The following is an 11,815-nucleotide window of genomic DNA, read 5'->3' on the forward strand; positions in this document are numbered from 1 at the left end:
AAAATGGGTTTAAAATTAATTTATAGAACTAAAATTCTATAAATTTATAGAACTAAAATTAATTTATAGAACTAAAAATGAACTAGGCTTTTTGAGAACTTTCTTTTCAATGAAAAATCAGTTAGCTACTAATTTCTGTTGAGAACATTTTAATTCTCACTTTTTAAAAAAAAATACATGCCACTTAGAGTATTTTAAAACTATCATTTGCTTTTCCTCTGTATCTCTCCTTATTTATTTATTTTGCCTTTTGAGTAATGCAATGTTTGAGATTTAGAAAATACTTGCCTCTATGATTTATGAAACTCCATTTAAAGAAATTAGAATTTAACTAGTATGATGGTTAAGATTGTGTCAACCTAACTGGATCATGACCCTCACTGCTTTGGCAGATATGATTTGGTCCTCTTCCTGGATTAAATCTGACGTAATGTAATCAATCACTTGCTTGATGGAATCTTCTATGAACAGCCAATTGATTGAAAGGTTTCCCCAAGGATGTGGATAAATCTATATATCGCTATCTCTATACCTATATCTACATCTACACCTACATTTGCATTTGTATCTTTCTATGCAGAGGGAGGGGATTGGCAAATCTCTCCTACTTTTTGTTGCACCTAGTTTCTGAATCTAGCTTATTGTCATCTGACTTCTGGTTCTCAGGACTTGAGGCAGAAACCTAACACCTTGCCTAGAGATCTTGGAAATTTTTAGTCCCTCGACCCTGTGAATCAGCAGCCTATCATCTGACCTACTGGTCTTGGGTTTGTCAGTGTTTGCAGCTATGTGAGCCAGGAGAAGGCTCAAAACTGACATTTGCCCACAAACATGAAACATGCCAGCCGTTACAACTGTGTGAGCCATTTCCTAGAGATAAATCTGTTTACGCATACCTATAAGTAGCCTTGGTGGTACAGTATGTTAGGCCTCGGATTGCTAACCACAGTTGGTGGTACAAATCCACCAGCTGTTAGGTGGGAAAAAAACATGAGGCTGCCTGCTCCCGTGAAGACTTACAACCTTGGAAACCTATTTAGGGTTGTTATTGTAAATTAGAATCAACTCAATGGCAGTGTGGTTTTATATACATATTTAAGCCTCACTGGTTTACTTCTCTAGAAAATCCAGTCTAAAAACTAGAACTTTGAATTTAACATAAGTATGTTTTGTTTTAGTTTTGCTTTCCAAATTTATTCTAGCACCTGATTATTATATCGGAAGGGAAAGAACAGATACAATATTCTGTTATCCTTACAAGTACTTATAAATATTGGTTTTCATTAAATCTGCATACCTCCCAAGAGAAAGAGGTAGAGGCAATGATAAGATCTGTCCTGAAAAAATGATGCTTGGAGAGATCAATGACATAGCGAATGTTTTCGGAGTTAGTCATAGTCTCTCTCATCTGGTCTCATATCTAGTGATTCTTCTCTATAGCCTAATACAATTTTACCGATTATTTTCATGTCTTTTAGCTATTCTAATCAATTGTGAAGATTAACATAAGAATGCTGTGATTCATAAGGAAATTATCTATGTTTATGTCACCTGTGAATTATATGTAAAGAATATATCAGGTTATCTAATATATGTGTTAGTATAAGTATGCATGTGTGTGTCATTTTTGGCAGAAATGTATAATTTTTTAATCTTACTATCACTCATAATGAACTGATTGTTACTATTTCATTCAGAATAATGCTTGTATGCTTTTAGAAGTTTACTGGATTTTTCACCAACTCTTTGAATCTAACTTACATCATAGTAAAAATCAATGCTAGCATCATTTTGTTGTGATGTTAATTAATTTCTGCCTAGATTCATATATATCCTCCTAAGGTAATCCATCATCATGCTAAAGCAAGGGGGATTCAATCCATCATTGCTGGATTCTGATAGAGGGCTTAGGGGGAACGTGAGTCATCTTCCCAGCAGTAATACAACAGCTGTGATACATGCCACTTTGCGCTGATATCATCATATAATAGATGGCTGTCCTCTTCATGGAAGCTTGCCTCAAAATTTTCAGACAGATGGACTCTGATGCAAAGGTTTCATTTTGTGGAATTTGAGGCTGTGAACTAGTTATTGACAAATACTACATCATCAGTTCCAGTTGAAGACACAGCCTAATAAGTAGAACATTGGCACTAATCCTTATTTAATCAGCCTTAAAATGGTAATTTCAAATTGATGAGGGCACAGGGAATAGATTTTGTACTCATAAAGTGCTTCTAAAAATACCAGTAATATGTGTCTACAACCCAAGGATGAAATTAAAGAGCCCCCAGAATGAAAAACAAGAAGCATAAAATAGAAAGAGCATGAAAAAGAAATTCAACTAAAGAATTTCTCAGAAATTCAAACGGGAACACTTCTCGTCTCGCCAGTAACAGTCACACAGTCATATAATGTTCTCCAAATTTAACCTCAGATATCCATAGGATTAAAAATGAAAGGATTCCAAAAGTTAGTATAAATATCACTTCTGAGTTCAGTCATTTCTGAAGATATATAATCAGACAGCTAATGAGCATTAATCTTGAAAGAGATTTTAGAGTTTTCTGATCCAAACCTGCCATTTGATAAATGAAGAGGCAGGGTGAGTGAGGTTAAATGACACAGAGAGCAAGATGCTGGGTACAGGTTTGAAACAGGATTTCCAGATGGTTTGTTAGTATATTGGGGTTTGGTGCTGCCTCTGCCCATAGGAACCCATGAAAAAGGAGCACATGGATATGTCCGTGAGAACTCAGACTCCTCCCATACATGCCAGTTCTCTCGACTCTGGGTAAAAATGATATGCAAAGGAGACAGTAAAAAAAATAAAATTAAATTAAAAAAAAGAAGACAGTACAGCAACAACAACAACAACAACAAGCATCTATATCCGCGGCAGTTTTCTGGGGTCCATCATCCCTTCTCTGTTTGCCAACCAAGATTCCATGTAGAAGAATGTGCAATTATGTCATGTACGTGCACATAGAAGCCCTTCCTCGTGTACAGAACCTCAAAGATAAAGACTTACACCCATGAAATGAGTTGATGGAATTACAATTTCAAAGGGTAGCTGAATAAGACAGTTGTGAGGAAGATACACCATCCGTCATGTGCTTCAAATGAAGCCTCAGAGTAGCTTCTTCTTATACAAATGTACCTGCCCCAACAATAACTCCCGCCAAACGATCAACCAGCATAGACTGAACACATTTACACAACACTAAGTGAATTATGATATTTCTTTACCCTAATTGTGGGGAGAAAGGATAATTACCCATATTTTATACAGGACAAATTATTGAAATGTTTTTGTTCCTAAGCTAATTAAGCAGCATCTCAGGGTATAGTTTACATTTTTATTTATCTAATTTCAAGCTTTTTTTCCAATGATCCTCATATGCCTTTTATTATCCTAAGTTGTATCAATGTTTAGTTTTTACAGAATCATATTTTAATATATCTCACTTAAAGTATGTCATATGCACATATGGATATTGGGATGTCGAAAAATTTAAAACTTTTATGTTAAAAAATGACACCAAATTTACAAGAAAAATGGCAAAAAAGGAATGAGAGGAATCAGAGCAGGACCTTGGGAGGTTTGATAATTTAATTAATGTCGAATATCCAGAATAATGATCTGCTATGTTAGACTGTACCTAATTCACAATAAAATAAATAAAACAGAACAAAAAAAATGACATCAACATCTGAATTAATAAAGTCAACATCTCAAATTTATTATTAATATAATTACATCAATTATAATTATGTATATTTAATAGAAATATGCCATAGCTAATATTTATGCATAGTATGGATTTATATATTCGACCACATTTGGGGCATCTATTTTAGCTAACCATTGTCTTAGGTGATATGAGGTATATTAAAGGGGTCCACAAGGTGATCCACTGAAGATTTCTGGATCTAAAAGGTCAGATGTATGTTGTGACAAAGTGTTTTCAGGGTGTGACATAGTACTGTAGGAAATCAGCCAATGTTAATACTTTTTTGTTTGTTTTCTTTTTTAAAGAATAGTGTGTTGGCATATGATTCACATACAATTTAATAGTTTAGTCATATTAAGAAGAGTTAGGCAATTGTTACCACAATCAATGTCAGAGAATTTTCTTCTTTCTCATACTTGACCTTAGCTCTCCATTTGCCCCCCAAATTCCCTACCATGCCCCTAGATAATTATTAATCCAGTTACTATGGTTACTTTACTTTTCCTAGAGTTCATATAAAGAAAATCATGTAAACACAAATGAGAAATAACCTCCTCTCCCCAAAATAACAATAATGACAAAGAAAACCAAGAAAAAGTTCAATTGTAAAGAAAGGGGAAAATATAAAAAACGGAAATGACTTTAAAATGGATAAAACTGAGTTCAAATGATAAAAGTGTTGCATGGTAACCCAACTATCAAACCAAACTGACTGTGAAGTTTATGCCTACTTACAGCAACCCTGTAGGACAGACTAGAACTGCCCTCTGGAGATTCCAGGCTATACTGTAATTCTTTAATGAGTGGAAAACCACCCATTCACTTTCCAGTGCTCTCTGTCTGATAGCAAGACTATTCACAACTGTGGACCATGATCAGACAGGATTCACCAGTGGAGTCTTAATTCAAATGGGGACCCTGCAAATGGATTTGGGACTTCCACTCTCATCCCTAGTTCTCTGCTGTGTTCAGAATTTGTTCTGTTACCATTCCCTCCTTTGGATTTGGATGTTATTATGTACAATACTGGGATCACACAGCCTGGTATGCTTCTTCCATGTGGACTTAAGAGGATGTCTCACTTAGAAGACTGGTTGTTTAAAGACAAGCCTTTAGACTGCAGACACTATTCTTTCTGATAGGCACCATATGATTTCCTCACTACACTTTGTTCTAGCCCCCAAGTCTTTGATGACCCCTGTTGTGTAGAAGCTCTTTGCACTTCTGTTGTTGGGAAAACTGGGTGGAGCAACCTGCCAGTGGGAGAAAAAAAAACCCAAAACACTGAAAAATACTCACATAGAACCAAAGGAGACTATGCCTAGTATTATGTTCCTAATTGGACACTTTTGATCTGGTTGCTATTGAGCCCTTGGTGACCCGGGCTCAGTGTTATAGGTAGTTAGGACTTTAGACTCCTTCCTTTCAAGCCCCACAACATCCTTCATAGGCCACATTAGAAGGATTCAATGTGAGCTGATGTTAAGGGCTCAAGTAGAAAGCAAATGTTTTGAGAACCATGATGGCAACAAATGAACAAATGTGCTTGACAGAATGGATGAATGGATGGATTGTGATAAGAGTTGTATGAGCCATCCCCCCCAATAAAAAAAATTTAAAAAACAAAGTATTCAATGTGAAAATCCCACTAAATAAACTGGGTTTTACCTTAAACTCTCATGTAGCAGATTTAAGGATTTGACATAGTCCCTTGGACTTAATGGCTGAAATGCGCTAGTATGAGAAGAAGCCGATAACTGTTATGCCACGGTTATGAAATGTGTGGTTTGAGGTATTCGGTTCGGATATCTGGCTTTGAGTGTGCCCAGTGCACGGTGACCCAGGACTACCATGTATTTACTATGTTCGTGCACTCTTTGTTTTTCTTGATATAGATTAGTCTGGAAAGCCCGGTTCTTTATGATAAGATTTGCCCTAGCCCTCATTGTTTGTGGAAATAATATCCAGTCATTTAAGCTTTGAATCTGGACAAGTCAACAATGCATGTATTGTGGTATAAAAAGCCAGCCCATACATATACAAATATTTATCTTTCACTTGTGTAATCCAGGAGGATTTTATGATACACTTTACTTGGAACTGGCTCTTAAGGTAGATTTAGGGTTTTGGAAACACTGAATTTCAAGCAAAGATGAAGCAGTGTGAGCACTTTGAGAGACATCAGTTTTACTGATTTATTGTAGATGCCAAGTGTGTGTTTGAGCTGGAAAGATAAAATATATGTCTGGTTGAAAGTGGGGTTGCACTGAAAATACTTGAGCTAGAGATAACATTTTCCAATTATTAGCATTGAAATAATTTGATGAAAACATGGGAGAGATTGCAGATGGATATGCCAGCTAGAGGGCTCCTTTAACATTTAGCAGTATGTCGCACCTGGCATTATTACCATTGCAATGGCTACTTTGAACATGGCATTTCAGCTATTTCTACAACATTCCTAAAGGTTCATAAAAAAGTTTTTAAGAGCCAACTAAACTCGCTGCTGTCAAGTCAGGGCTGACTTTTAGTGATCCCTGGTGGGTTTCTGATCCCTAATGGGTTTAGTGATCCCTGGTGGGTTTCTGAGACTATACTGTTTACCAGAGTAGAAACCCCAATCTTTTTCAGTAGAGCGATGGTGGTTTCAAACTGCCTACCACGCAAATTGCAGCCCAACACATAACCACTGCACCACCAGGGCTCCTTTAAAGGTTAATACCAACCCGGTTTTCAAAGTAAAATCACTGAAATTCAGAGAAGGTACATGTATAAGTCTAGGTACTTTAGAGAAACAAATCTACAGCAACTCATGTATAAGAGAGTTTTATGTAAACTGTGCATCACGAAAACTTCCCAACCCAATGCTGCCCAAGCCCACAAGTCCAACATTAACCCATTAACCCAACACCAGTCAACAAAGTCCTCCACCTCCCAAAACAGAGGCAATGATGCCAACTGCAGGAGGAAAGCTGAGTCCGTGAATGAATAAGCATCTCAGCACTAGCAGGGGTCTCCACATGGCTGCTCCAGCACCAAGGGCTGCATCGGGAGATGTCCACGTGGCTTCTCCTTGGGGATGTCTTGTATGAAGTCAATCTTGCAAGCTGAAGCAGGGAACTGCTAAGGTAGCTGCACCCTGGTGCGGTCATCACAAAGCAAGAGACCCGAGAACTAGAAAGGCGAGGCTCACCACCCATTTATCCCTCCGCCTTTCAACCAGCACCACATGTGATTATCGGCCAGGTTGGCACAATTAAGTAACTCAGTACATTTTCAAAAGTCATGTGTCTTTAAAAGGAGGAATTCCTCAAGAGGTTGAAGGAAGTGCTGACTGATTCATGGTTTGTGGTGAGCATTCCCTTCACGGAGGTGAGGACTGAGGACAGAAAGCATACAGAAATATATTTTTAACCAAATGAGTTAAGAACTAAAATATGTGGCGATGTGCTCATGAGTATTCTTGTGTGTTCATGAGGAAATGGATGGCCCATTATGAGAAAGGGTGGCTTAAAAACTATGGCAAAATAGCAAGAGTCACAAAGGAAGTCAGAAGGGACTGAAAAAGTAGGGAAAGAGGATTTGTGAACGCGTTGCCAGGTTAGTAATGTAAGCATGACTACAAATTTTTTTGAACTTGATGCCTTTTCGTTTTATAAACGCATTATAAAAGGAATATGTTCAGATAATGTGTGCGGAATTACTGTTGTAGTCACAAAAACCAAATATGACTGATATTTAAATATTCGATTATTTTCTGGGAGCCCTGGTGGCCTGCTGGTGATGCATTGGGCTGCGAACCCAAGATCAGCAGTTTGAAACCACTCAGCCGGAGACAGACAGGGCTTTCTACTCCCACAGATTTACGGTCTCTGAAACACGCAGGGACAGTTCTGCCTGTCTTATAGAGTTGCTATGAGTTGACTTTGACTGGGTGGCAGTAGTTTTTTATGATTATTGTATGCTCAAACTATGTGGGCACATACTGTATCTATTCCTATATTACACTTATTAATATTAATTGAAAAGTTCACTTCAGTACAAATTGTCTTGTAAACTTTTAATTTTAAATGAGATTTTCATAAATTTGAACATAGATACATGTTAGAAATATCCTTAAGTCCCACATTAAGTCATTATTGGATTGGTTTATAAATCTTCACTCAGTGCATTTCTAATCTCAAGGGTGTTAGATTAAATAGCCAGACTGAAAAACAATGCTAGATTTTATATTTCATTGATTTTAACATGATCGAGCGTGCTAAATACCATATTGTCTGATTTTGAAAATTCCAGTGCTCCTAAATAAGTCCATTAGAGATTTTGAGTGCATTTTGTTAATTCAGGGCAGACACAAATGAACGGCATTGCAAAATACATGGGTAAAAAATTCAAAGCACACCACCTATGCCAGCTTAAAAAGTCAAGGTACTTCAACTCCAGGTTGTTATTTCACAGACTTCAAGGCTTATTTTTTGCTGATCAAACTAATTACACGCTGTAGAATACTCTCTAGAATAATTGAAGTTCTATCTTATCGTAAACATTTCTCCTATCCTGTTGTCTTGTTAGTAGTTAAATTGAATTTGAAGTTACTTTAGGGTAAGTAATAATATAGTAAACAAAAATCCCCAAATGAGGGATTGGGGGTGGGTGGGTGGAGAACCATCTGAAAACAAAACATAGAGATATGTCTTTTAAAACCTCCTGGCTTTGCTTTAATTTTCCTCAGTTCTAAATTCAGACACAAGGAATATCCTCCTGAAATCAATTCTGTCTTTCTCACCCTCATTGAGTTAGTGCTAACGCAGAGTAACTTGCCCCCCTCCCCCCACCGCTGTGGGTTTCTGAGACTTTAAACTGTGCACGAGAGTAGAAAGCCCAGCCTCAGAGGCCAACGTGTAAGCACCACACGTCCAGGGCTTTTCACTAATTGTTTATTGAAATCATGATATTAAGAGTTTGTTTGAATTGAAGTTTTATGTTTACATTGACACAATGGCGCCGATGTTTCTCCAAGCTTTTGTGTTTGCCTCTGTCTCCCCCACCTCCTACTTCTTCTCCCAAGCAGAATACTCCGTTTGCTCCAAGTCCGTGTGAGGAGACTTATTCCTGGCTTAGCGATTAGAGATGGTGCTCCATGTCCTCCTTCATATAAGGGATGGTTGCCTCATACTAATTTCATAGTAAGCCAGCTCTCTTTGAGCTTGAAGTCTGTGAGAGTCACTAGGAAAATGACATGCACCTGACAAGGCCAGGCAAGCGATCAATAAATATTATGAAATGTACATTTACTATCCAAAGCATTGTACTGTATTTAATTTTACTTCTTTGGTTGAAATGTCATATTTTGTTCTAACCCTTAAATAGGAAAAACAGTACTCGACAGATTAAAGCAATAACTTTTGGTGTTTTGGTGAAATTTATGTTCCTGGTACTTCTCTTCAAAATGAGAAACTGAATAAATGGCCCACAAAAATAAAATGACAATAAATACCCTTGATCTATTTAATAGTGGAATAAGCTAATATTTAATAGCATTTGAAAATATTTAGTGGGCTATATAGTAGAAAAATATATGGTCCTGCAGAAATGAGTTACTTCAGTGACCAGAATTATTGAGTTCACTCAGAATTCTACAGCACATATATAGAAAGTAATAAAAGCTCTGAAGTTATGCCATTGTTTGAAATATTAAAGAATATGCTATGAGAAACACTATGTGGAATCAAAGAGAAAAAGATTGTCTTCACATATGTTGGATAGAGACTGGGTAAATTTCCAAAAATTTAGTGTGAAAACTGCTTATTGAAAATATATTTGTGTGAGTCAATCATGAACCACACAACAATTGTAGGACAGCACATGACGACAATGCTGTGCTCGATTCTGCAAAAGGTCGACATGACTCCAAACCAATTGGATGGCACCTAGCAACAACATCATGATCCCAACACCCTGTGTGCTGGGTGTACAATTATCCCACAGAAAATCTCTGTGCTCTCAGAATTCACAGCTCTATGCAAAGTAAAAGTTAAATGAATCTCTAAAAGTGCAAATCATTTTATAATTTTATTTCTTTTTCCAGTGTTACTAATAAATACCTGAATTTTTATTGAACCTGGCACAATGAGGGTGCAGTATTGGTTCTTAATTAAGAAGTGTCAAATAGTTCTACATAGATTTAAAGAATATGCAGATGCTGAACAAAGACCAATTGGAGAGCTTCCACTAATTTTTTGCAAAGTAAATGTATGAAGAGAGGCAATCATATGTATGTGCACATATATAATTTTTAACTTCAAAAAGTGGGTGGATTTGAAGAACAAACATTTACTTTCTGGATACTGGAATACAAAACCAGTGCTTCAAAAGGCCTATGCATTATCAAGGCTGGTTATAGGGGAGGGGCCTTCCTTGTCTCTTCCAGCTTCCGGGAGCCTGTACATTGTTTTGTTTATAAATAATTTGAAAATATTGTTTCCCTTCTTTGTGCACCTTGCATTTTATAAGACACTGCACCTTTTTTGGATCCACAATCAATGCTTATAGAAACCAAAGTCAAGAAGTCAAAAATATATATATATATTGCATTGGGGCAAATCTGGTGCCTATTATCTCTTAAAGTTGTGCAGAACACATCTGTCATGAAAATACCAAGCCATGGGATTTTCAATAGTCTCATATGCATGTGAAAGACAAGGACTAAAGAAAAGGCTAGAGATCTTGACGAACTTGAATTATGGTGTTGGGGGGAATCTGAAGAACAAGGGCGTCTGTCGTGGAAGAAGTACAGACAACGTGCTCCTTTGAAGCAAGCACCAAGGATATCCTCCTTGGTGAAGTGCATTGTCGCTGAAAGAGAGGAAGACCTTACATGAAAATGAATTGACAGTTACTTCAACAATGGGCTCAAACATAAAAATTGTGAGCATCGTGTAGGATCAGGGAATGTTTTGTTCTGCTTTACACAGGATTGCTATGGCTCGAAACTGACTCAGTGGTACCTAACAACAACACCCAAACAGGATTGTGGGTGGTGTTACAAATAGGTGTCCTTGAGTCGGCTCCGATTCATAATGACTTTATGTACAATATTACAAAACACTGAATGGACCTGCCCCATCCTCACAATTGTTCTTACACGTGAGCCCACTCTTGCCGTCACTGTGCCAATCCCTCTGGTTGAGGGATGTCCTCTTTTTCACTAAGCAGGAAGACCATCTCCAGGGCAAAGCACACGAGAGAGTCTTGCTGTCCTTTCCTTTAAGAAGCATTCTGGCTGCAATTCTTCCAAGATAATTTTTTTTTTATAATTTGTTTTTTTGGCAATCCATGGTACTGTCAATATTTTTCACCAGCACCATAATTCAAATGCACCAATTCTTCTTTGGTCTTCCTTATTCAATTTCCAACTTTCACTTCATGCGAAGTGTTTGAAACTCTCATGGAATGGGTCAGATGGAACTTGGTCCTCAAAGTAGCCTCCTTGCTTTTTAACCGTTTGAAGAGGTCTTAAGCTGCAGCTTAATGCAATGTGTCATTTGATCTCTTGATCGCTGCTTCCGTGATCATTGGTTGTGGACCCAAGCAAGATGAAATCCTTGACCACTTCAATCTTTTCTCTATTTATCATGATGTTACCTATTGGTCCAGTCGTGAGCGTTTTGGTCTTCTTTGCATTGAGTTGTAATTCACCTTGAAGGTTGTAATATTTGATCTTCATCATCAAGTGCGTCAAGTTCTCTTCACTTTCAGCAAGCAAATACGTGGCCTTTACGGATCACAGATTGGCAATAGGACCCACCAAACAGAAGTATGACTTTGTGATATTAACTGCTAGTAATATCTGCAAAGAAATACACTCTTTCTCCTACAAAAAAGTGGGTAGAAAGTCAGCAACTGGGTGGTAAGAGGTTTGGGTCAACTCATAACATGATCCCAAACAAAAACATAGTCAGCCCTGGTGGCACTGTGAGGACGCACCGGGCTGTGATGTCCCAGGTCAGCGATTTAAACCACCAGCTGCTCCATGGGAAAGGGGAGGCTGTCTACTCTCATAAAGGGTTTCCACCTAGAAA

Source organism: Echinops telfairi, unplaced genomic scaffold (genome assembly GCF_000313985.2).
Source record: "Echinops telfairi isolate 266 unplaced genomic scaffold, ASM31398v2 ScPeMD7_6;HRSCAF=24_1, whole genome shotgun sequence".
NCBI classification, from domain to species: domain Eukaryota; kingdom Metazoa; phylum Chordata; class Mammalia; order Afrosoricida; family Tenrecidae; genus Echinops; species Echinops telfairi.